The sequence below is a fragment of the Ovis aries genome, chromosome 22 (genome assembly GCF_016772045.2).
Source record: "Ovis aries strain OAR_USU_Benz2616 breed Rambouillet chromosome 22, ARS-UI_Ramb_v3.0, whole genome shotgun sequence".
Lineage (NCBI taxonomy): Eukaryota > Metazoa > Chordata > Mammalia > Artiodactyla > Bovidae > Ovis > Ovis aries.
In genome coordinates, this window is record NC_056075.1 from 31,156,986 (window position 1) to 31,181,643 (window position 24,658).

At 45.1% G+C, this 24,658-nt stretch overlaps 1 pseudogene; it reads left to right on the forward strand.

Moving 5' to 3' along the window:
* The first annotated feature begins 7,068 nt into the window (after positions 1-7,068).
* Positions 7,069-16,209, forward strand: LOC114110290 (acylpyruvase FAHD1, mitochondrial-like; annotated as a pseudogene).
* The last annotated feature ends 8,449 nt before the right edge of the window (positions 16,210-24,658 follow it).

Sequence of the window (24,658 nt, forward strand, 5' to 3'; positions counted from 1 at the left end):
AACAGTATACATAGAATGCATAGAATGGACCTGGTTCATAGCAGATACATAGTAAATGAAAGTGATCACTAAACTACTACTGATGATAATATAATTATAATGAGTTTCTTTGGTAGAAATCTTTTCCTAATCTCAGGCCTCCAAAAGATTAGGTAGATAAGTGTTTAATAGTGGTTATTAGAAATAATATTAAAATCATTCTTTTCATAAGAAATCAGAGTACAGGAAACCCAAGCTGGTGCACACTTGGGCCATGTACTTGGTTTTATGCTGTAAGCAAAGCATGAAGGCGCAGGAGGTGGTGGTCTTTGCTCTCTGTAGGAGCTGATAATCTCCCTCATGACAGCTTTCCACCTGCCACCACTCTGCCTCTCCCACCTGACTACCCTTACATGCTTGTTTGAAAAGTGCTAGAGGAAAAAAAAGAAAATGCCCTGTTGTGGGAATGTAAATTGGTGAAGCCCTATGGAAACAGTATGGAGATTTCTCAAAAAATTAAAAATAGAACTATCATATGACCCAGCAATTCCACTCCTGGGTATATATCCCAAAACCCCCAAAACACTAATTTGAAAAAATGCAATACCCCAATAGTCCTAGCAGCACCATTTACAATAGCCAAGGTATGGAAGCATCCTAAGTGTCCATCAACAGATGAAAAGAAAAAGATGTGGTGTACATATACACGATGGAATATTCAGTTCAGTTCAGTCACTCAGTTGTGTCCGACTCTTTGCGACCCCATGAATCAGCACACTAGGCCTCCCTGTCCATCACCAACTCCCAGAGTTCACCCAAACTCATGTGCATTGAGTTGGTGATGCCATCCAGCCATCTCATCCTTTGTTGTCCCCTTCTCCTCCTACCCCCAATCCCTCCCAGCATCAGAGTCTTTTCCAATGAGTCAACTCTTCTCATGAGGTGGCCAGAGTATTGGAGTTTCAGCCTCAGCGTCAGTCCTTCCAATGAACACCCAGGACTGATCTCCTTTAGAATGGACTCTTGGATCTCCTTGCAGTCCAAGGGACTCTCAAGAGTCTTCTCCAACACCGCAGTTCAAAAGCATCAATTCTTCGGTGCTCAGCTTTCTTCACAGTCTCTTACTCGGTCATAAAAAGAATGAGATCTTATCATTTGCAATATCATGAATGGACTTGGAAGGTATTATATTAAGTGAAATAAGTCATACAAAGAAAGACAAATGCTGTATGATAACACTTATATGTGGAATGTAGAAAATACAACAAACTTGTGAATATAACAAAAATTGCAGACTCACAGATATAGAGAACTAACTAGTGGTTGTCATGGGGAGAGGGAAGGGGGGAGGGGCAATCTGGAGGAAGGGGAGTAGGAGATACAAACTTAGGTATGAAATAAACTGCAAGGATACACTACAACAGAGGGAATATAGCTAGTATTTCAAAACAATAAAGGAGCATGTGTTGCTCAGTTGTGTCTGGCTCTTTGCAACCCCATGGACTGAAGCCCTCCAGGCTCCTCTGTCCATGGGGATTCTCTAGGCAAGAATACTGGAGTGGGTTGCCATGCTCGCCTCCAGGGGATCTTCCCAACCGGGGGATGGAACCTAGGTTTCCTGCATGTGGGCAGATTCTTTACTGTCTGAGCTACCAGGGAAGCCCAAGAATACTGGAGTGGCTGGCCTATCCTTTCTCCAGGGGATCTTCGTGACTCAGGAATTGAACCGGGGTCTCCTGCATTGCAGGTGGATTCTTTATCAGCTGAGCTACCAGGGAAGCCCGTAAATGGAGTATAACCTTTAACAATTGTGAATCACTATATTATAACTTATATTGTACATCAACTATAACTCAAAAAAAAAAAAAAGTTCTGGGAGAGCCCTTGAAAGGGGCCCGTTTTCCACTGATGAAAACCGGGCAGAAAGAACTGGGCAGACATCAAGAGAAGGGTTAGGGTTAAGGTGGCCAAGCCCAGAAGGACAGGAAGGACAGGTGGTGATGTTGGGGAACAGGGACTGCTAGGGCAGGCAGAGGGCATGGAAGGATGTGTGGGAGGATGCGGGTGAGGACAGCAAGTGGGGGCCCTTTGCATCTTTGCTGGAGACTGGCACCCAGGAAGAGGGTGGTAAGCGGCCCCCAAAAGTCCTGGAGGGCTTGAAGAGAGAAAAGGGGCTGTGATGAGGCCACGTGGCTGTGAGTCATGGAGATGAGTAATGGAGCATCAGTGTGGAGCCAGCTCAGGAGTCTTCAGGATAAACACGCAGAGGTGCTTCACGGAGGCCAACAGAACCTGCCCCTAATGCATCCAGGGGACACTAAGCGCTTTAGTATATCCTCTGATGAATAATTTCTCCGACGCTAACCACATTAGGAACACACGGGGCCACGGCTTGGTGCTCTGTCTGTCAGATGCTGTTGCCACTTAAGTGAGTGATGCAGAGTGGGTCCCCCCGGTGCCTGGGTCTGTGGATGGGGCAGGCAGTCAGGAGAGCTGGCCCCAGAGGTTTGACTTCTCCCGCTCTCTAATCAGATTGGAGGCAGAATGTTTTTCTGTGTCTCCTCCATATAATCTCCCTGTTTTGATTCCGTTTTCCTTCCCCTGCCATCCTGCTCCCTGTTGGTCTTGAGGGTTGACTTGGTAAATTGCTTTGTCTCTCATCCTTCCAGACTCACTGTCCAGGCAGGATTAGAGAAGGGAAATGACCCGACAGTGGCCCGTCCTCAATTCTGTGCCCTTGGGGAAGAGAGGAAGGAAGAGAAAGCGTGCTTATCAAATTTCCGAAACGTACAGAATCAGAAAGCTAAGGTATCCACAGCAGCGTGGGGTTGAAAGGACCCCAGGAGGCTCTAAGTCAGAAATGAACGACATTCTGTAGGGATAATGCAAAAGATGGCATTTAGGTCCCAAAAGTCAGCTATAGAAGACCAGGGGGTAATTTCTTGGGCTTTATTTTTTGTGAAAGTCTTAACATAGACTAATTGTGTGGTGGAGTTTCTTAAAAAAACACTGAATGTAATCTTAGCTTGAATATAAAACATGATTAGGAAAAAAACTTGTATTCATTGCAAAAATAATTAGAAAATTGCAGAGGAGAGAGAGAGATAGAAATGGTGGTAGTGGTGAGTAATTATCACTAATTCTATCTCTTACAATTATCTATTAACCCATTGAGTTATAACCTATTTTCTTCCCTTAGCAAATACACACACATGTGTATATATAAATATAAAATTTTTTGAGAGAACATAGCCTGAAAACTGGCTTAAGGCTCACTATTTTAAACAACTTTCACAGTCATATTTTTCCACAACACCATTTCCTTCTACTTTAAAAAAATTTTTTTATTTTACTGAATTATAGTTGATTTACAGTGTTGTGTTAATTTCTGCTGTACAGCAAAGTGATTCAGTTATATACATTCTTTTCCATCAGGGGATATTGAATATAGTTCTCTGTGCTGTATAGTCAGACCTTGTTGTTTATCCATCCTATATACGATAGTTGCAACATCATTTTCAAGTATTCTAAACTTGAATTCAGAATTCTAAGGATTAACCATAATTTATTTATGAAATTTTATTTTGTACGTTTTCCCTCTCAGTTTTTCTCTAGTACAGTGACTGCTGGAAAAAGCAGCGCTGGACATAAATTTTTGTGCACACTCTTGAGGGTTTCTTTAATATAAAGTCCTAGAAGTGGAAGTTCTAGGATTTAAAGGATTATGAACATTTTAAAGGGCTTTATTTTGTTGTTTTTGATGTGTGTGACCAAATGGCTCCCTAGACCGTGCCACCAAAGTACCCGTGTTTTCCCACATTCTCCCTAGTACTGGGTAACTTCAAAATAGCTTGTCAGATTGGTAACCGAAATGTGGAATCTTGTTTTAATTTGTTTGTTTTGGATTATTAGTGAAGTTGAAGATATTTTCTTCCGTATTTGGCTTTTTAAATCTCTTTCTGTGAACTGCCTATTTATGTCTTTTGCTCATTTTTCTCCATCAGTATTATTCTTTGTTTATTGACTGTAAACATTTTTAATGTTGACTGTTAGCTCTTTATCTGTTATCCAGGTTGCAAATATTTCTTTTCATTTTGCTTCTTGCCTTTGAGTTAGTATATGCCTATTTCAAATTTTTTTATTGCCAAATCCAGAAATTTTTATTTAATTTTTAATCCATCAACATTTTCATTCAGTTTTTCCTTTTATGTCAAATTTAGAAAAATCTCTCCTGAGATTATATGTTCACCTATATATTTTCCCTAATTTTTTACACTTAATTCTTATGGTTTAATTAAATGCAGTTTAAGCTAATATCCAAATCGAAAGATATAAGTTATCAGGGGGAATATCTTGATTCATCGCATGAATGAAATTTCTAATGATTTAGACGCGGACAATACGAGAAGAGATTGGCCACTGCGGAAGTAAACTGATCTCACTGCTCACCCTCCACCGGGTTTTAAGAACTACCGGGCATTCTCTAAGTGCCCAGTTAACATCTGCTGAATGAAGGATGGTACAAGAGACCTTCATAGTACCTTTCAACACTGCTTCTCTGACTTGGTTTGGTTTCCAGCTCACACCATCTCCACAGATCCCTCCAGAATTGGAGACTGTGGCTCTCAAGGGTGAGGCAGGCAAGAGGACCGGATGACACAGAGACAGCTGATATCAGGGGTCTGCTTCTCAAATCTCACCTTCCGCATGTTGAGTAAAGATTTGGGGGTTCATCTCTGTTTTCTGGGTGCTAGGATGGGAGTGATATAAGTTAATAAGCCAGACTTAGCCAAAGGGATTTACAAGTAGCTTGTTGAGCTATTTCAAATCCTGAAAGATGATGCTGTGAAAGTGCTGCACTCAATATGCCAGCAAATTTGGAAAACTCAGCAGTGGCCACAGAACTGGAAAATGTCAGTTTTCATTCCAGTCCCAAAGAAAGGCAATGCCAAAGAATGCTCAAACTACTGCACAATTGCACTCATCTCACACGCTAGTAAAGTGATGCTCAAAATTCTCCAAGCCAGGCTTCAGCAATATGTGAACCATGAACTTCCAGATGTTCAAGCTGGTTGTAGAAAAGGCAGAGGAACCAGAGATCAAATTGCCAACATCCGCTGGATCACGGAAAAAGTAAGAGAGTTCCAGAAAAAAATATATTTCTGCTTTATTGACTATGCCAAAGCATTTGACTGTGTGGATCACAATAAACTGTGGAAAATTCTGAAAGAGATGGGAATACCAGACCACCTGACCTGCCTCTTGAGAAACCTATATGCAGGTCAGGAAGCAACAGTTAGAACTGGACATGGAACAACAGACTGGTTCCAAATAGGAAAAGGTGTATATCAGGCTGTATATTATCACCCTGCTTATTTAACTTATATGCAGAGTACATCATGAGAAACACTGGGCTGGAAGAAGCACAAGCTAGAATCAAGATTGCCGGGAGAAATATCAAGAACCTCAGATATGCAGATGACACCACCCTTATGGCAAAAAGTGAAGAGGAACTAAAAAGCCTCTTGATGAAAGTGGAGAGTGAAAAAGTTGGCTTAAAGCTCAGCATTCAGAAAACAAAGATCATGGCATCCGGTCCCATCACTTCATGAGAAATAGATGGGGAAACAGTGGAAATAGTGTCAGACATTATTTTTTTTTGGCTCCAAAATCCCTGCAGATGGTGACTGCAGCCATGAAATTAAAAGATGCTTACTCCTTGGAAGGAAAGTTATGACCAACCTAGATAGCATATTGAAAAACAGAAATATTACTTTGCCAACAAAGGTCCAACTAGTCAAGGCTATGTTTTTCCAGTGGTCATGTATGGATGCAAGAGTTGGGCTATGAAAAAAGCTGAGTGCCAAAGAATTGATGCTTTTGAACTGTGGTGTTGGAGAAGACTCTTGAGAGTCCCTTGGACTGCAAGGAGATCCAACCAGTCCATCCTAAAGGAGACCAGTCCTGGGTGTTCATTGGAAGGACTGATATTAAAGCTGAAGCTCCAGTACTTTGGCCACCTCATGTGAAGAGTTGAGTCATTGGAAAAGGCCCTGATGCTGGGAGGGATTGGGGGCAGGAGGAGAAGGGGATGACAGAGGATGAGATGGCTGGATGGCATCACCGACTGGATGGACATGAGTTTGAGTGAACTCTGGGAGATGGTGATGGACAGGGAGGCCTGGCGTGCTGCGATTCACAGGGTCGCAAAGAGTCGGACACGGCTGAGCGACTGAACTGAAGTGAACTGGGGCTTCCCTGGTGGTTCAGTTGGTAAAGAACTTGACTGCAATGCAGGAAACTTGGGTTCAATCCATGGGATGGGAAGATCCTCTGGAGAAGAAAATGGAAACCTACTCCAGTATTCTTGCCTGGAGAATTCCAAGGACATAGGAGCTTGGCAGCTTATAGACCGTGGGGCCACAGAATCTGACAGACTGAGTGACTAACCCTTTCCTGGGCAGCTGAAGCAGGTACCTCTGAGGATGAAGGAGCAGCACGTGTGGCGGTGAGGAAGAGAGTGGTAGGAATGGAGGCAGGGTAGGTGCTGCAGGATCTTGAAAACAGGCAAGATGCATTTTATGAGTCTGTCCCAGAGGTTTGCTCCAAGTGTTTCTCTTCTGAATGACTCTTCTAAGAAGCTCTCTGTTCAGAAATCTGAAGAAATCCCAAGAGTTGAGTTTCTTCTCTATTTTTTCAAATAACTCAGTGACTCAGGGAGGAAGAAAATGCACCTGCTTTTTAAAATGATAAATAAAACATGAGTACATATATGCCTATTCACACACTCACATACCAAACCCATGTGCGTGTACATGTACATATGTGCCTGTCTGATTTTGATTTGTTGTGAATTTTTTTCTGGGTAAAGATGGCTGTTCTTTCTAGATTATACCAATTTAGGGTAAAGTAGGGTCTTGATGATAGCCACAAAGAAGAGTTTCTGTGTCTCTATCTCATTTGTTCTATAGAGATGCCAGCCACCCTCTCTCTCCCCCCACCAAAAAGCCTCCTGAACATGTCTGTTTGATTCTTGGTAACCCAAGGCATCTTTCCACCGCTGCCACTCTGGTTTTTCCATCTTAGGGGATGCCAAGAGTGGCGGCTTTGCCTCCCATTTTCTGGCTCTCCCTGCTGTCTGCCATCTGTGCTCAGCTGAACAACACCCAGGAGGTGGAGGACGGTGCCTGCATCCAGGTGCTACCTTTGGTAGTGTCTGAGTCTGTCCAGGATTCCAGCAGTTTTCATGTGAATGGCTCTTTAATTTTACATTCCATTGCCAAAATTCACGTGAATCTTTGGGGTCTGGGCAAAGGGGATGTTTTAAAGGGTGGGTGTAGGGGAAGCCCCTTCTCCATCCTGACACTGGTTTATTCTGTTTGGAGGGGTTGTGGGCAACTCTGTATCTCTTCTCCTTTCCTGGACTCCTTGTTTCTTCAGATGAAGTCTTCTTGTCCAGATGCCCCTGAAGTCTAGGATGAACATAGTTTATGGGACACGCTTACCCACTGAGGACTCAAGTGGTGGATTTCCACATGAGCTCCAGAGCCAGCTGCTTTGGTTTGGACCATTTATCAGCTGGGCAACCCTGGTCATGTGGCTTCACCTCTTTGGGCCTTGTTACTCATCTGTAACGTGGAGGTGTTAATAGCACTTACCTCATAGCATTGCCTGGAAAATCCCATGGATGGAGGAGCCTGGTAGGCTGCAGTCCATGGGGTCTCTAAGAGTCGGGACTGAGTGACTTCACTTTCACTTTTCACTTTCATGCATTGGAGAAGGAAATGGCAACCCACTCCAGTGTTTTTGCCTGGAGAATCCCAGGAATGGGGGATCTTGGTGGGCTGCCGTCTCTGGGGTCACACAGAGTCGAACATGACTGAAGCAACTTAGCAGCAGCAGCAGCAGCATAGCATTGCTATGGAGGTTCTCTGAGTTAATGTAAATAAAATGCTTAAAAATGAAGCTAGGCAGATAGTAAGCATTTAGGTAAAAAAAAATTAGCAATTATTATGGTAACTTCAAGCTCATTCTCCTGTTTTTTAGATTTTGCTTGATTGGAAAGTTCTAGTCGTCATAGACTCCTCATGGACGTCAAAGGGCTCAGTGACAAAAACAGAGGAAGGTCATTTAGATAGTGCTGATCTACCCAGGTTTGTGGCTCCTTTTGTGGACCAATGGCTTGGTAGACCAACTTTCTTTCTTTTTTTATATTTATTTGTTTTTGTTTATTTGGCTGTGCCAGGATCTTCAATCTTTGTTGAGGCATGCAGGATCTTTAGTTTTGGCATGTGGGATCTGGTTTCTGACTGAGGGTTGAGCCCAGGTGTCCAGCATTGGGAGTGCAGAGTCTCAGCTACTAGACTACCAGGGAAGCCCCCCAACTTTCTTTCCTGCTCTCCTGTGTCCTTCCTCAAATATCTTTTTGGACAGTAAAGAGATCTGCTTCATATTCTCTCTAAGCTCCAGTTCTTATAGAAAAGGAATAAAAGAAGAGAGAAAGTAATTGGGAGAATGGGAAAGAAAAGGGGGTCCATAGAGTAGGCATATAAATTTTGGAGTCTGACAAAGACTGTTCTTGTTATTTCTAATTGCTTAGCTTCAGACATTGTGACCTGAATTGCTTTGCTATTTAGAACTCAAGATCTTTACAGTGGGGCTACTACCTACGTATCTTATGAGATGGGGGTGAAGATTAGAGGAGAGAACTTATATGGTAGCTTCTCAATAGTGCTAATTTCTTACCTCACTCCTCCCTTTTATCCCTCCAAGATGAAGTCAAGATCACAAATTGCCTGCCGATAACATAGACCTTGGAAGAATTCAGAAGCCTTCAAAAAATTATCTGAAAAGATTTTATCCAGCAACATTCGTTCCATAATGTTTTCTCTTATCAGATTTTCTTGTCTTTTAAAGCATGGGACTTATCTGCAGCAGATACTGGTGAAAGCTGCCAATGGTGGTTGGATCTAAAGATGGCAGTCCCACCACTGGGAGACTGGCTGCTGCTTCTGACTGCTGTTGTTGTGAAATGATGTGGGCCAGTTGGTGCATTTTTGTCACTTTGTCCATCTGCTCCTCCCCCTCCCTGCTTAACTGGTATTTTTGGAAGAATGGTTAAGTACATCAACCTTTAAAAAAAAAAAAGAGTAATTATTAAATCTTTCTTGTCATCAAGATGTAGTGGGGTTGTGTGTCATGCGTAACTCTTGGCAGTGTCTAAATCTAGATTTTAGAAAAAAGATGAATTTTTCCTTGGTCTCCCCTTTTTTTCCTTTTGAAAAAGTTTAGCTTCTTCAGGAGTTCCATGGCTTCTTTTCAGAGCTTGTCTTGATTTAATCAGTAGCAAAATGACTTTCCCATTTATAGCAGCTCTGCCGAGGTCCACCAAGTCACACAGAGCTGAGTGGTGTCTACAGTGAGCTTTGCCACTTACAATAATAGTGTTTTGGTTTACTAACTTTTTATCTCTGAAGCCTAAAATATGGGGCTCCAGCAGTATGCTCATACGAGCCTGCTGGCTGGTAGGGCTGCTCGATGAATGAACTGGTGCTTAAGGAGGTTACTATGGAGAAATAACAGTCATCATTACTGAATAAATGTGAGCAATTAGAGAAGTACTTTAGATACCTTATTTCCACTGAGACCCTACAAAACCACAGCTAGTGTTTATCGAATGCTTATTGTGCATCAAGTTGTGCTCAGTGATTTTATAGCATCTGATGTGATCTTCATATCCTCTTAGGAGGTGTAGTTGCCTAGTGAGGATGCAAGTGAGAGTAACTCAACTCAGCTCTCTTCAACCTAGTTTTATTGCCTAATGACGCTGAAAAAAAAGTTTTTGCAATAAATCTGGATACCTTTAGATCTGGCTGGATCCAGGTGCTCAAATAATATGATTGGACCTCCTCCTCCTCATACTGCTTTGCCTGCCTTTATATTGAGTTTGTTCTCAGCAGAAATTCTCCATGAGGTGAACGGCCATCAGTGGCTCTGCCTTATATCTTCCCAGCCTAGAGAGCCAAGTAGAAGAGAGAAGGTGCTTTGGCTCAGTGGCTCCAGCAGTCACTCTGAGTGGACTACCTTTGGTTGCATGCTCCAGTTTGTAAACCTGAACCAGGGAGGTAGACTAGATTGAGTGGCCAGAGCTGGACCATGTGTGTATACCAGGTACTTTAGGGGGAGGAGGTAAGTTTACCCCCATCCATAGCATATGGACTGAGACCGAGAAGGGACGGTATTCCCAAATAAAACGGGGCCCTTTAATCCAAAGAAGACAAAATACCAGGTATCAGCCACACTTTTGTTATCCGGTCCATTCTGTAGATGAAGAGACTAAGGGTCAGAGAATTTGTGTAATTTGATTCAAGATCTCTCCACTGGGAGGTCCAGAACTGGAATTTGAACCTAACTCCAGTTTCTTTCCATTATTTGGCCTATTTCGGGCCTGACCAAATATATCACTGTCCCTGACTCAGGAGCATCTCTTGTATCTTTTCATTGGCTTGGCTTCCTATAGGTTACTGGTGAGCAGCTAGAGTCAGTTGTCAAACAGGAAGGAGTCTAGTGACACAGGTGGGGGATTGGAAAAGAGCTCTGCTGTGTGCTGTGAATCTGGTTGCTATACACAGTGAATCTGCCCCAGAGAGCCTTGGCAAAGCAGACAGGTGCAGAGAGAGTCCCTTAGGAAGTGGGGAAGGTACATGAACCTGCCACCCTAGTAGGTCACTGGGGGGACTCCTATGGGTCTCTGTTCTTTAGGAAAGATGAGGCAGGTGGTTTGAGTCCACTGTCCCCATGGTTGGGGTTGGCAATTCCCTGCAGTTAAACCAAGACCAGTTGCTGCAGACACTCTGTGATCACCAGGCAGGAGATCTGTGTGCTTCCAGGTTGCCCTTCTATAATCGGCAGTGTGTATCCGCAGTGCTGGATGGAGACTTCTGACTGCACAGGAGAGATGGGATATACACAGATGTAGGATTAAATGACAGGGAGCACGTGGTAAAAAGTGTGTTCCCTTCTGAGTCTGTCTGATCGGCATCTTTCTGAGACTTTGTCCTTGTTGTAGGCACATCCCAGCACCAAATCACCACTCTCTCATCTTTCTGACGCTAGCAGGATGGGCCTCACGCTCAGAGCCTTTGGCAGGCAATAGCATCCAGCTGGAATTCCATGGCATTGCTTTTGTTTTTATTGTATTTATCTTTATGGTTTCTTTCCATTTTGACAGGAGGCCCTGTTTTTTTACTTATGGTAGGCATATACATGTTGTGTACAAAATAAAATTCTTTTAGCAAAAGAAAGTGAGTGGGTTAAAAGAAAACATTCTTAATTAGATGTATCATATATATCAGTCAGGGTTCAACCAAATAAACAGAGGCAGTAGGAGACTGTATTGAGATTTGCTGCAAGGGGCTCACATAAGTGTGGGTCTGGCTAGATGAGTTTGAAATCCATAGGTGGGTGGTCAGGGAGGGCGGGCTGGGCTGAACCTGCTTCTGCAGAGGGAATTCCTTCTGCTTCTAGGGCACCTCAGCTCTGCTCTGAAGTATTTCAACTGATTGAATCGATCTACCCAGATCATCTGGAATAATCTCCCTTACTTAAAGTCAACTGATTACAGATTTTAATCATATCTATAGAAGCTTTTCCACAGTTTATTGTGATCCACACAGTCAAAGGCTTTGGCATAGTCAATAAAGCAGAAATAGATGGTTTTCTGGAACTCTCTTGCTTTTTCCATGATCCAGCAGATGTTGGCAATTTGATCTCTGGTTCCTCTGCCTTTTCTAAAACCAGCTTGAACATCTGGAATTTCCTGGTTCACATACTGCTGAAGCCTGGCTTGGAGAATTTTGAGCATTACTTTACTAGTGTGTGAGATGAGTGCAATTGTGCGGTAGTTTGAGCATTCTTTGGCATTGCCTTTCTTTGGAATGAAAACTGACATTTTCCAGTCCTGTGGCCACTGCTGAGTTTTCCAAATTTGCTGACATATTGAGTGCAGCACTTTCACAGCATCATCTTTCAGGATTTGAAATAGCTCAACTGGAATTCCATCACCTCCACTAGCTTTCTTCATAGTGATGCTTTCTAAGGCCCACTTGACTTCACATTCCAGGATGTCTGGCTCTAGGTGAGTGATCACACCATCGTGATTCTCTGGGTTGTGAAGATCTTTTTTGTACAGTGCTTCTGTGTATTCTTGCCACCTCTTCTCAATATCTTCTGCTTCTGTTAGGTCCAGACCATTTCTGTCCTTTATCGAGCCCATCTTTGCATGAAATGTTCCCTTTGTATCTCTAATTTTCTTGAAGAGATCTCTAGTCTTTCCCATTCTGTTCTTTTCCTCTATTTCTTTGCATTGATTGCTGAGGAAGGCTTTGTTATCTCTCCTTGCTATTCTCTGGAACTCTGCATTCAGATGCTTATGTCTTTCCTTTTCTCCTTTGCTTTTTTGCCTCTCTTCTTTTCACAGCTGTTTGTAAGGCCTCCTCAGACAGCCATTCTGCTTTTTTGCATTTCTTTTCCATGGGGATGGTCTTGATCCCTGTCTCCTGTACAATGTCATGAACCTCTGTCCATAGTTCATCAGGCACTCTGTCTATCAGATCTAGTCCCTTAAATCTATTTCTCACTTCCAATGTATAATCATAAGGGATTTGATTTAGGTCATGGGGTCTCAACGAGTCAGACACGACTGAGCGACTGAACTGAACTGAACTGAACTGGTCTAGTGGTTTTCCCTATGTTCTTCAATTTAAGTCTGAATTTAGCAATAAGGAGTTCATGATCTGAGCCACAGTCAGCTCCCAGTCTTGTTTTTGCTGACTGTATAGAGCTTCTCCATCTTTGGCTGCAAAGAATATAATCAACCTGATTTCGGTGTTGACAATCTGGTGATGTCCGTGTGTAGAGTCTTCTCTTGTGTTGTTGGAAGAGGGTGTTTGCTATGACCAGTGTGTTCTCTTGGCAAAACTCTTATTAGCCTTTTCCCTGCTTCATTCTGTATTCCAAGGCCAAATTTGCCTGTGACTCCAGGTGTTTCTTGACTTCCTACTTTTACACTCCAGTCCCCTATAATGAAAAGGACATCTTTTTTGGGGTGTTAGCCCTAAAAGGTCTTGTAGGTTTTCATAGAACCGTTCAACTTCAGCTTCTTCAGTGTTATTGGTTGGGGCATAGGCTTGGATTACCGTGATACTAATGGTTTGTCTTGGAAACGAACAGAGATCATTCTGTCATTTTTGAGATTGCATCCAAGTACTGCATTTCGAGCTCTCTTGTTGACCACGATGGCTACTCCATTTCTTCTAAGGGATTCCTGCCCACAGTAGTAGATATAATGGTCATCTGAGTTAAATTCACCTATGCCAAAGCCTTTGACTGTGTGGATCACAATAAACTGTGGAAAATTCTGAAAGAGATGGGAATACCAGACCACCTGACCTGCCTCTTGAGAAATCTGTATGCAGGTCAGGAAGCAGCAGTTAGAACTGGACATGGAACAACAGACTGGTCCCAAATAGGAAAAGGAGTATGTCAAGGCTGTATATTGTCACCCTGATTATTTAACTTATATGCAGAGTACATCATGAGAAACGCTGGGCTGGAAGAAGCACAAGCTGGAATCAAGATTGCCAGGAGAAATATCAATAACCTCAGATATGCAGATGACACCACCCTTATGGCAGAAAGTGAAGAAGCACCAAAAAGCCTCTGGATGAAAGAAGAGAGTGAAAAAGTTGGCTTAAAACTCAACATTCAGAAAACGAATATCATGGCATCCGGTCCCATCACTTCATGAGAAATAGATGGGGAAACAGTGGAAACAGTGTCAGACTTTATTTTGGGGGGCTCCAAAATCACTGCAGATGGTGATTGCAGCCATGAAATTAAAAGATGCTTACTCCTTGGAAGGAAAGTTATGACCAAACTAGATGGAATATTAAAAAGCAGAGACATTACTTTGCCAACAATGGTCCATCTAGTCAAGGCTATGGTTTTTCCAGTGGTGATATATGGATGTGAGAGTTCGACTGTGAAGAAAGCTGAGTGCCGAAGAATTGATGCTTTTGAACTGTGGTGTTGGAGAAGACTCTTGAGAATCCCTTGGACTGCAAGGAAATCCAACCAGTCCATCCTAAAGGATACCAGTCCTGGGTGTTCTTTGGAAGGACTGATGCTGAAGCTGAAACTCCAATACTTTGGCTTACCTTATGTGAAGAATTGACTCATTGGAAAAGACTCTGATGCTGGGAGGGATTGGGGGCAGGAGGAGAAGGGGATGACAGAGGATGAGATGACTGGATGGCATCAGCAACTCGATGGATGTGAGTTTGGGTGAACTCTGGGAGTTGGTGATGGATAGGGAGGCCTGGTGTGCTGCGATTCATGGGGTCACAAAGAGTTGGACATGACTGAGCGACTGAACTGAACTGACAGAAGCTTTTGGGCTTCTCTGGTGGCTCAGTGGTAAAGAATCCTCCTGCCAAGCAGGAGAAGTGGGTTTGATTCCTGGGTCGGGGTAGATCCCCTGGAGCAGGAGATGGCAACCTGCTCCAGGATTGCCTGGAAAAATCCCAAGGGCAAAGGAGACTGGTGGCTGCAGTCCATGGGTTCACAGAGTTGGACATGACTTAGCAACTAAGCAACAAGCACAGATTTCACATAGATTAGAGTTTGAGTAACTGGGGGCCATTGCTTTGCCAGGTTAACACACAGGATTCCCCACTAGATAACAGCACAGGTGAAACAGCCTAGTTCAAGTTGTGAAGGAGGTAATTAAGTCAATGATGGGCAGTTAGTGCTGGAACCAAGCAGGTGAGGCAAATGGCTAGGATATTAAGTCCTGAGGAGGGAGGTGGGAGTTCCAGGTGGAATTGAGGCTTTCCGTGCTTGGTGATGGGTATCTTAGCCATCTGGACATTGGCAGGAGGGGTGGGAGATGGTGAGGAGACAGCAGAACACGGCAACCTGCCTTTTGTGCTGTCTGCTTTTAAGCCTCTTTTCTATGGGACCAGCTTCTGTTTGCCTCTCTCTCTTCCTAATTTCATCTGTTCAACTTAATAGAGGTAAGTTTGTTTTTAGGCAAAGTCTGTAGGCCCTGCTTGGGGCTGCTGCAGGCCTGATGGTGACCTGAGAGGCTGTGGCCAGAACCTGCACATCTCTCCAGGGACCAGGCCATGTCCTGAGGCCAGGCAGCCCTGAGGGAGTCTCTGGACAGCAGTTCCCAGGGGGATGAGCACCGGGCACCCAGCAGAGTCAGTAGGACAGTGCTCCGAGGTAGCTGGTCCTCTCTGGGCAGCCAGCAGCATCTGGTGGCCTGTCAGGCAGAGTCCCAGTATCTCTGGGGGCCACAGGCAGAAGCGTGGATGCCACCAGGCTGCTGTCCAGCTCCTGGGAGTCAGAGGTGAGCATTGTGTGCATGGGTAGGGACCTTGAGGCCATGTTGAGGAGATGCTAAGTGAGCCAGTGCTCTTCCTGAAGCCTCCACCAGCTGCATCCCGAGGGCTCGCTGGTCCTTGTGTGGTCTACAGGTGCAGCCTACACCTTGAGCTCCAGTCAGACGTGGTGATGGGCAAGCATCGGCATGGAGGACACAACAATGGACTACATGACCGGCTATTTCTGTGCTTGGATGTGACCTCCAGCGACATGCAGGGTGAGCGTAAGACCTGCCTGGAGCCTGGCCACGAGCTTCACGGCCTCCTGCCCCATCAGTGCCTTTGTACCTAAAGAGAAGCTCCTTGACCCTCCCAACCTGAAGCTGCGGCTCAAGGCCAAGGTGAACTCAGACAAGAGGGTAGAACATCCTCCATGATTTTCTCCATCCCTTTTCTTCATCTGGGCTTCCCTGGTGGCTCAGCTGGTAAAGAATCTGCCTGCAATATGGGAGACCTGGGTTCGATCCCTGGATTGGGAAGATCCCCTGGAGAAGTGAAAGGCTACCCACTGCAGTGTTCTGGCCTGGAGCATTCCATGGACCATATAGTCCAGGAGGTTGCAAGGAGTGAGACATGACTGAGCAACTTTCACTTCTTCATCTACTACATTTCTAAGATAATGACCTTGGATGAAGGAGACATTATCTTGACTGGGAGGTCAAAGGGAGAGGGACCCTTTGAAGAAAACAATGAGATCTGGGCTGGTCCACATGGGGTCATCAGTAGGAGATGTAAGGTGGAAAACGAGAATATTGAATCTATGCAAAGCACCCTAACTTCTTAACACACGTTTCAGGGGAAAAGGGAACAAGACAGAAGCAAGCAAAGATTATTTAATTAAATGTGACAATCTTTTATTAAACCAATTTTAAAAAATTGGATTGCTGTGCATCAACTCAAGGAAGATGGACCATCCAAAAAAGACCTGATCTAGAAAAAGTGCACCAGAAATGGAAATGAGAAACAGTGCGTTCTAGGAAACACCAAACCAAATGTTTGGAAGACTTACTTTCCTTTCCTAGAACTGGACTGGGGCATTCTGGGACCAGGTGTTCAAGTCTTAAAATCTGCAAAGGAAGCAGAAAAGCACGTTTCTTCAGTGCTCCCCAAATTTCTTTGATCATTAAAATCATCTAGAGGAATTTGTAAAATTTAAAATTTAAAATTACTGGCCCATCTCAGGCCTAGTGTGTTAATTAATGGAATTAATCTCTAGCACTCCAAGTGATTCTTATCATGAAAGTGTGGGGGATGCACTACTCCATCTAGTCAATTAAAAGTTTTATTTAATAAGTGAGCAATTAATGAAGACCTCACTTGTTTGCTTGGGCTTCCCAGGTGGCTCAGCAGTAAAGAATCTGCCCTGCCAGTGCAGGAGACAGGGGTTTGATCCCTGGGTGGGAAGATCCCCTAGACAAGGAAATGGCAACCCAGTATTCTTGCATGGGAAATTCCATGGACAGAGGAGTCTGGCAGGCCAGAGTCCATGGGGTCGCAAAGAGTTGGACACGACTGAGTGACTAAAACAACAATGCTTGTTTGCTTAGCATGTATATTCTGGCCCGTAGATTCTGAATTCAGGAGATAATTCTGAAACTATTGTTTCCCAAATAAATATTCTGTCTTTTATCTACCCTGCCCTCCCCCAACCCCATAAAAAGGAAAAAAAAAAAAAAGTCTGCCAAAGGATAGGACTCCATCATACAACCAGATGGTGACTGTGATACTCATAAAGCCTCCCTCCATCACCAGTGACATGCCTTTTGCCAAACTCTTCACTGTCATTTGGACTTCACCTTTGAAGCTCCAAGGTCACCCCATCCAATGATAATGTTCATTGAATTGGAAATGTAATTACATGATTGTTAATCAAATCTATTTTCTCCAGACTGAAGAAACAACTGAAACGGTCCGTGGGGAGCTTCTTCCTGTTATGGCAACTGGAAAAGGATGTGGAACTCGGACTTTGGTGAGAAGGTTGACTCCATGTATGCCTCCTGGGGATGTGAGGAGAGCAGAGGGCAGTTGGTTTCATTTTTGAAAGATCAGACTTTTCTTTATCCTTTGGAGGCCTTAATTAATTTTCTGGACCATGAGCCGTGCCTTCAAAGAACATGGAGGACTGATCAGATTTCTAGCGCTTGACCCGCAGAGCATTGATGGTAAGTGAACGTTTCTGCTGACATTTGAAATTGACATGCTGACAAGTGAAGTGTAGCCTGGAAATCTCTCTTCCATCACCACGAATGTGCAGTGTTTGTCAGGGTGGAGGTTTTGGGTAGTTCTCCTCCCAGAGTTTCATAAGTAGGAGTTCCCGCCGTGACCATGTGAAGGGCTGAGTCGCATGGACCACTTTCTAATGTTGGACAGAGTGAGTGGGTGGCTTTGGCGCCTGTTTTATGTTCACTGGTATCTGAAAGGCTACTCTAGAGATCCCTCGGGGAAATTTGTCCTAAGTCTGAGATATGATATCTTTCAACTTTCTGTTTTGTGGCCTAAAATCCTCAAGTTTGCAGATGACGTCCAGCCAGGTAAATAGATCTCATATCAAGGGTCAACGTCAAAGGGGTAGCAGGGGCTGCCTGAGGGCAGGGAGGATGCCAAACCTCCCCTGGGTCCAAAAGGGAAAGAGCCCTGAGATTGTTACTAATGTCCCTCCTCATGGGAGATGGGCGTGGGCCGAAATCATACAATGTTAAGATTAACATGTAGGTTATGGCAGAGCTTCTGTGCTTTGTTTCTGCACTTAGATTGCAAACTGAGGGCATGCTTTGGGAATCATTCATTTACAGAGCAGGTTGTTGGTTCTTTGGGACAACCTCTTCTCTTGCCCTTTAAAAAACAAATTTTTTTTTGTTTTTTATAAAATGTGTGCTTTAAAAACAGAGCAGGTTTAAAATGAATAACCAACAAGGACCTACTTTATAGCACAGGGAACTCTGCTCAGTGTTATGTGGCAGCCTGGATGGAAGGGGAGTTTGGAGGAGAATGATACATGTATATGTGTGGCTGAATCCCTTCCCTGTTCACCTGAAACTATCACAATATTGTTAATGGGCTATTGTTATTGTTTAGACACTAAACCATGTCTGACTCTTTGTGACTCCATGGACTATAGCCTGCCGGGCTCCTCTGTCTATGAGATTTCCCGGGCAAGAATACTGGAGTGTATTGCCACTTCCTTCTCCAGGGGATCTTCCTAACTCAGGGATTGAACCTGCATCATCTACATTTCAGGTGGATTCTTTACCACTGAGATACCTGGGAAGCTCCCAATTGGCTATACTCCAACACCAAATAAAAAGTTAAAAAAAAAAAGCAGCTTTGTCATACACTCTTCCCTTCAGAAACCCCCATCACCCAAGACTATCCAACCACACTGTGGAGGGAATTTTACTGAATGTCTTGTCTAAACACACAGAGTTCCATTGCTTACCCTCCATCTGAATCTTCTCTGGATTATTCAGGACTCTGGCTTGGCTGCATGGAGTGCTAGCTTGACTCTGATGCCTAAACTGTGTGGGAGTTTATTTTTCTGTTTTAACAAGAATTCTGGAGGTGAGCTTCTCACACGCAGCAGCACCATCGTGGTGTCAGTTTTCCAGACTTCCTCTGTCTTTGTGCTCTGCCATTTCAAGCACGTGGTTTTCATCCTCAGGCTTATCACCTTGCGGTAATAAGAGGACTGTTCCCCTGCAGGCCTCAGGTCTTCTGTTCCAGGAGGAGAAGGGAGGAGAGCATCCATCACAGGCATGCCAGTTGAGCTGGCCCCTTTTTGTCAACCTCCAGTAGATTTCTGCCTCCATCTCACCAGCCAGAATTGGGTCACATGGCCACTTCTAGCTGCAAGGGAGTCTGAGGTGTTTCTGGGCTTAAGCAGGAAGGGCAGAGCAGACACTGGGTAGCTGCCGGGAGCCAGCACGGGCCATCCCACCCATGACAAGATCATGTGGAAGAGAACTGTTAAGCAAGGCTTCAGGACTCGAGGGGCTCCCTAGACCAGCTCGAGCATCTACCCCAAAACCAAAATCTGTCTGTCTTACTGTTTTGTGCCTTTCACCAACTCTCCTGACATACAGGGGGCTATCCCCGACCAACTTTCTCTGGAAAAATCAACTTAGGGCTCTAGCTAATAAGTCTCCTGGACATGAGAGGAATATTTCAAGTCAAACCCCCTCTGTTAGCATTCTAGCTTGCTTGGCACGTTTATCCAGACTCTTGCAAATACTCATATGATTGTTCACAGCCTCCCAACTGTGAGAGGCACGGGAAGCCTAAAACATAGAGCCTTTCAAAGAGTTAAAAGTTATTAGAGTAGTGCTGGTGTAGGATTTCACTATTGGGCCAATGCTTGTTGCTAAGTTCCCATATCTTTTATCCACTGTGCCCCTGGGAGTGCGTTAGTTAACATAGTTGGAATGTAAGAAAAACAAGTGTAGCCTTGAATTTAACCACATCAGACCTTTGAGCTAATTGGTTCTTTCTTGTAACTCACTGCACCTTTGCTCTGTGAGAAGTGTAACTCTGTTTAGCATTTTCTGAGGCTAACATAGATTAGAAATATAAAGAAAAAACACTTTGAGGGAAAATAAGTTTTCTGGTTGAGCAGCCTTTATCAAAAGAGGGTCATAAAATGTTCACAGGCCTCCAAGGCCAGAAGATAATGTACACAACATCATTTGTGGGAAAGGTTTGCAGAAAAAATCCTGGTTTCGATAAGGGCAAAACTGCTGGAATGTTTGGGCTGACTCTGTATGACCTTGCATCTTTCATTTCCCTCTATGTACAAGTTAAGGTATAAAAGTCCTTTTTGAAAATAAAGTAATGGGCCTCTCTCGAAGAAGCTTGGTCACCCCGTGTCTCTTTCTTTTTTTTTTTCTTTCTCTCTCTTACTCTCTTTCTCAGGCTGATCCCATGGAGCATAGAGGCTCCCTGTGTTCACTTATCTGCCCGGGTTTCTAAGACCTGAAGGGGAAGATGTTCTGTGTCTTCACTCCCTCGGGAGACTGAGAGGGCACCTGTGGCCTCTGTGAACAGGGCAAACTCCTTGTCTTGGGGTTTTATTGGCTTTCTATGTAAACAAAGGAATATCAGCCTCTTTCTCTCCTCTATTCCTCTCTCATTCATTCATTCATTCACCAACGCCGTTTCTCCTTCGGGTTCCCCTGGATCCTGCGGGGGCTGGACCCCGGCAGGTAGGCAACCAGCCTGGAGAGGCACAGCCTCTCAGTCACCTCCTCATCTTCCTTTTGTGGTCTGAAGACATTCCCCACACCTCCAGCCATACTGGCTTCAGACTCCTTACCCATCTCAAATATCCCCCCACCCTGGGTAGTCATGGAGGCTCAGATCTCCTTGCAGGGGGGCAGACAGCTGTCTCACTTTGGATTTCACACCATATTCATGGTGAGACCACATTTCCCCTGGGTCCATCCAGCTCATGACTGCATGCTGTGGGATCACTGGAGTTGGCCACTCCTCAGCCTGGGATCCTTCTAACAGATAGCCTTTTCTTGGAGCCTCTCCATTAGCCTGGCCAAGGCTTTGCCAGCTGCCCTGAAACCTCATTTCTTCTCCCCTGCCTCTTCCCCTGGTTGTTAGGTCTGCATCGTGCTCTGAAAGCTCTCCTCCCTCTCCTGCTTCCTCCTCTCTCATCCTTTACAGCATTTCCCCGCCCCCTCAACCTGCCACCACCAAAGAAAACCTCTTGTGCATCTAACACTATCTTAATGTCTGCCACCTGGAGGGCTGACACTGACTTGCTTCCCTGCCCACATGTTCAGAGCCTTCCTTTTATTTGGAGAAACTTCATTCTCTTTGATCTCCAGTTTGCAGTGGGAGGCACATAGTTTCCCTTGGAACCTCCTCATTACCCCCTTGGCTTCTGTAGAAGGTGGAGCCCATGGTGGATTCTTCGTTTGAATGCTTTTGCAAATATTTTTCTGTGTCAAAAATGAATCAGTCACATTGATTGAGTTTGTTATGCACCAGCTCTGTTTTCCATGCTGGAGGAGACCACAATTTAGCAGCCTGGGTCCCTGCCCTCCTGGCTGCTCACAGGCTAGTGGATTTAGGGAAGGGTCTTACTTTTTCAGTGATAAGGGGTGTGCCCTACCCACCTATGGTCTCTCCATACCCTGGGGTCCCATCTAGCGTTTCTACCTTGAGCCTCTCTGCTACTTCCCTGGCAAATTATAGGAGAAGCAGAGCAGCTATTGCCCCTGCATCCAGCACATCAAAAGTCCAGGTACCACGGGCCTGGTGTAACCATGGCAACCTTAATGGGGCGCAATGACCCAGCATCAATCCAGCCCCAAGCTCACTGTAAAATGAGAGGGAGCTCTGTCTCTGCTCTTGATCTTTTGGAGGGAAGGGTGCCGTGTTCCCTGTGGTGTCCAAGAGGTTTCCCTCACCTTCAGAATGAAGGAGAGCCAGGAAACCCTGATGTCAGTGCAGGAGGTTTTCTGTGGGCTGTGACCTGGTTCATCTGGCCATTTATTTATGTGCCCTGGATCTGCCTTGGAATTGGTAAATAAAGCCAGATGGGCACTGCAGCCATGGAAGGAACATGGGGCATCTTATATGCAAATATGCACGTATCTGTTGCCTGCTGCCAGACGCGTAGATGAGGCGGGACTGCCTGTGTGTAATTCTTAGATCTGTCAGCTGTCTCTCTTCACCGTGCACACCTAGAAACAGCTCCATTGCAGTCTCCACTGGGTGCCAGTGACACGTTTTCTGCTCCCTTTGCTGAGAGCTGCCTTCTCCATGGCCTCCAGGTTTTGCCCCAGGTTTCCTGTCCTCTGAGCAGTCCTCCCTGACTTCAAGCAAGCAGTCAGCCTCCAGTGACCCTCTCTTCCATCTCTGTCTCCCCTGGAGTCCTAACTTTTTCTCCACGTAACCTTGCTCATGTGCGTGCTGGTTCGTTTTTGTTCTCTCTTCTCACTTGCATGCCACTTGGGTGTCTATCGTGTTTTGTCTCCTTAGCATCTAGCCAAGGGCCTGGCCCAGAGCATGTGCTCAATACATGCCCACTGAATGACCAATTGGATGCTTTTTCCAGGCCCTTGGTATCCACCAGTAGCAGCAATACTGGGGATCTAACTAGGAGCAGTATAGAGAAGACCCCCATCTTGAAGGACATTATTTTCTTTTTGAAAGCTGCCCCTCTTGCCCCTCCAGTTGCTCAGTCATGTCTGACTCTCTGTGACTCCAAGAACTGCAGCACACCAGGCTTCCCTGTCCTTCACCATCTTGTGAAATTTGCTCAAGCTCATGTCCATCGAGTTAGTGATGCCCTGCTGGGTGCCATGACATTTAGTGAGAGTTCTCACCTGTTGGAGAGAGCAGGGTGTCTGTTCTTGGGAGGTGGGGAATCTGTGGTTGAGGGGAGGCTGATAGAAAGGGAGCAGCTCTGCTCTCCATCTTTTGGTGTTTATGTACATTTCTCAATCTTGATCCTACTGTGTTATTAAAAAGCACCCTGGGCTAAGCACAGCAAGCAGGGAGGTCTCAGGTAGAACCAGACAGATGTCTCTGTTTAACTCGTAAGCTGATTACATCCTGCTATGTCTCCAAAATTAAAATAAAAAGCTCCTCCACCCCTGCCTCTTAGATTTCACTGGACCAGACACAAGTCATCCTCCTCGGCTAGCAGCCGCCCAATGGAAAGGCATGTTTCTACTGTTACTCTGCTGGGTGTTGCTTTCCTCCCTCAGCTGCAGTCCTGACAGGGGATACTCAAGGTTATTGAATGTTTGAATGACTTGGGGCTGGAACATAATTTATAAATGGGTCGACACCCTTCTGTTTAGCATGGTGCTGGTGATGCAACACTCTCACCAGGACCTGGGTTAAATGCTCTGTGTCAGAAGCTTTGGTGAGAGGACAATGGGATGGTCTCATACGCCTTTGACCAGTGACTACAGCTGTGTAATGACGTCTGTCCTAGTCCTGGTGATGCTGAGATTGAGCAAACTCAGGAGATAGGACAAGGAAGCCTGGCATGCTGCAGTCCATGGGATTGAAAAGAGCTGGATGAACAACAAGTGATGCTGAACATTTTTTGAGCCTCTGGATATTGCCTTCTCCTTGATTAGAGAGACCGGCAGGCAGGCAATCCATGTGGAGAGCTGGGAAGTCCACTGTTAGGAGAGATGAGAAGGGGCTGGTAGCCACTTCAGCACCCTCTCAGCCAGCCTGCTCTTGCCCTTGCTCACCTCTCTGCCGGTTTCTGGTTGTTACGACAGGAGGGCAAATGGCTTGGTCCCTTATTGAGTACTGATCCCTCCTCTGGATTGAACTCTCCAGCTCCCAAGTGTTCCAAAGGCTTTACTTCCCTCTGCTTGTGGTCCTTGGAGAAGGCAATGGCACCCCACTCCAGTACTTTTGCTTGGAAAAGCCCATGGACAGAGGAGCCTGGTAGGCTACACTCCATGGGGTCGCTAAGACTGAGCAACTTCACTTTCACTTTTCACTTTCATGCACTGGAGAAGGAAATGGCAACCCACTCCAGTATTCTTGCCTGGAGAATCCCAGGGACAGAGGAGCCTGGTGGGCTGCTGTCTATGGGATCGCACAAAGTCAGACACAACTGAAGCGACTTAGCAGCAGCAGCAGCAGCTTGTGGTCCTGGAACAGACAGGCTTGACTATTCCTTTACTGAGGCTGATGTGATAAACTCCCAGTCTCTGTCCCCAATCGTGACATTTTCTAGGTGCTTTGAAGTTATTGAGCAGTTTTATTTTTCTGGCCTAACTTGTCCCTGTAGTCACAGTCATCACTTTCCTCCTCTCGGCAGCCAGAGGATTTTGATGTCAAGCCTACCTTCCTGAAACCTGATGAAAGGCACAGGGACTGAGCTGTCACCGGATGTCAGGGAACAGTTTACTCTGGGTGACATTTTGCTTGCTCCCCTGTGACTCTTCTTGTTCCTCCAGCAAACATTTTCAGAATCACTTAATTCCTTAGAGCCCATGCGGATTCTTCTGGAGTGAACGGGGCTGTGTTCTTCCTCGTCACATTAAATCATTTAAAATGGACTTCAGGGATTTCCCAGTGAGTACTCACTTCCTCCCATCACCAGGGGCAGGGGTCTCCTCTGCTCCCCTTTGAAGTGTGAGGTGAATTTTCTTTGCAGCACCTTTAAGTCTCAGGAGAGGTGAATTTGTGGTTGTTGGCTCTGAACTGGGAAACCTGGAAAGGGCTTGTGGGCTTGGGAAATGTAGAGGTGA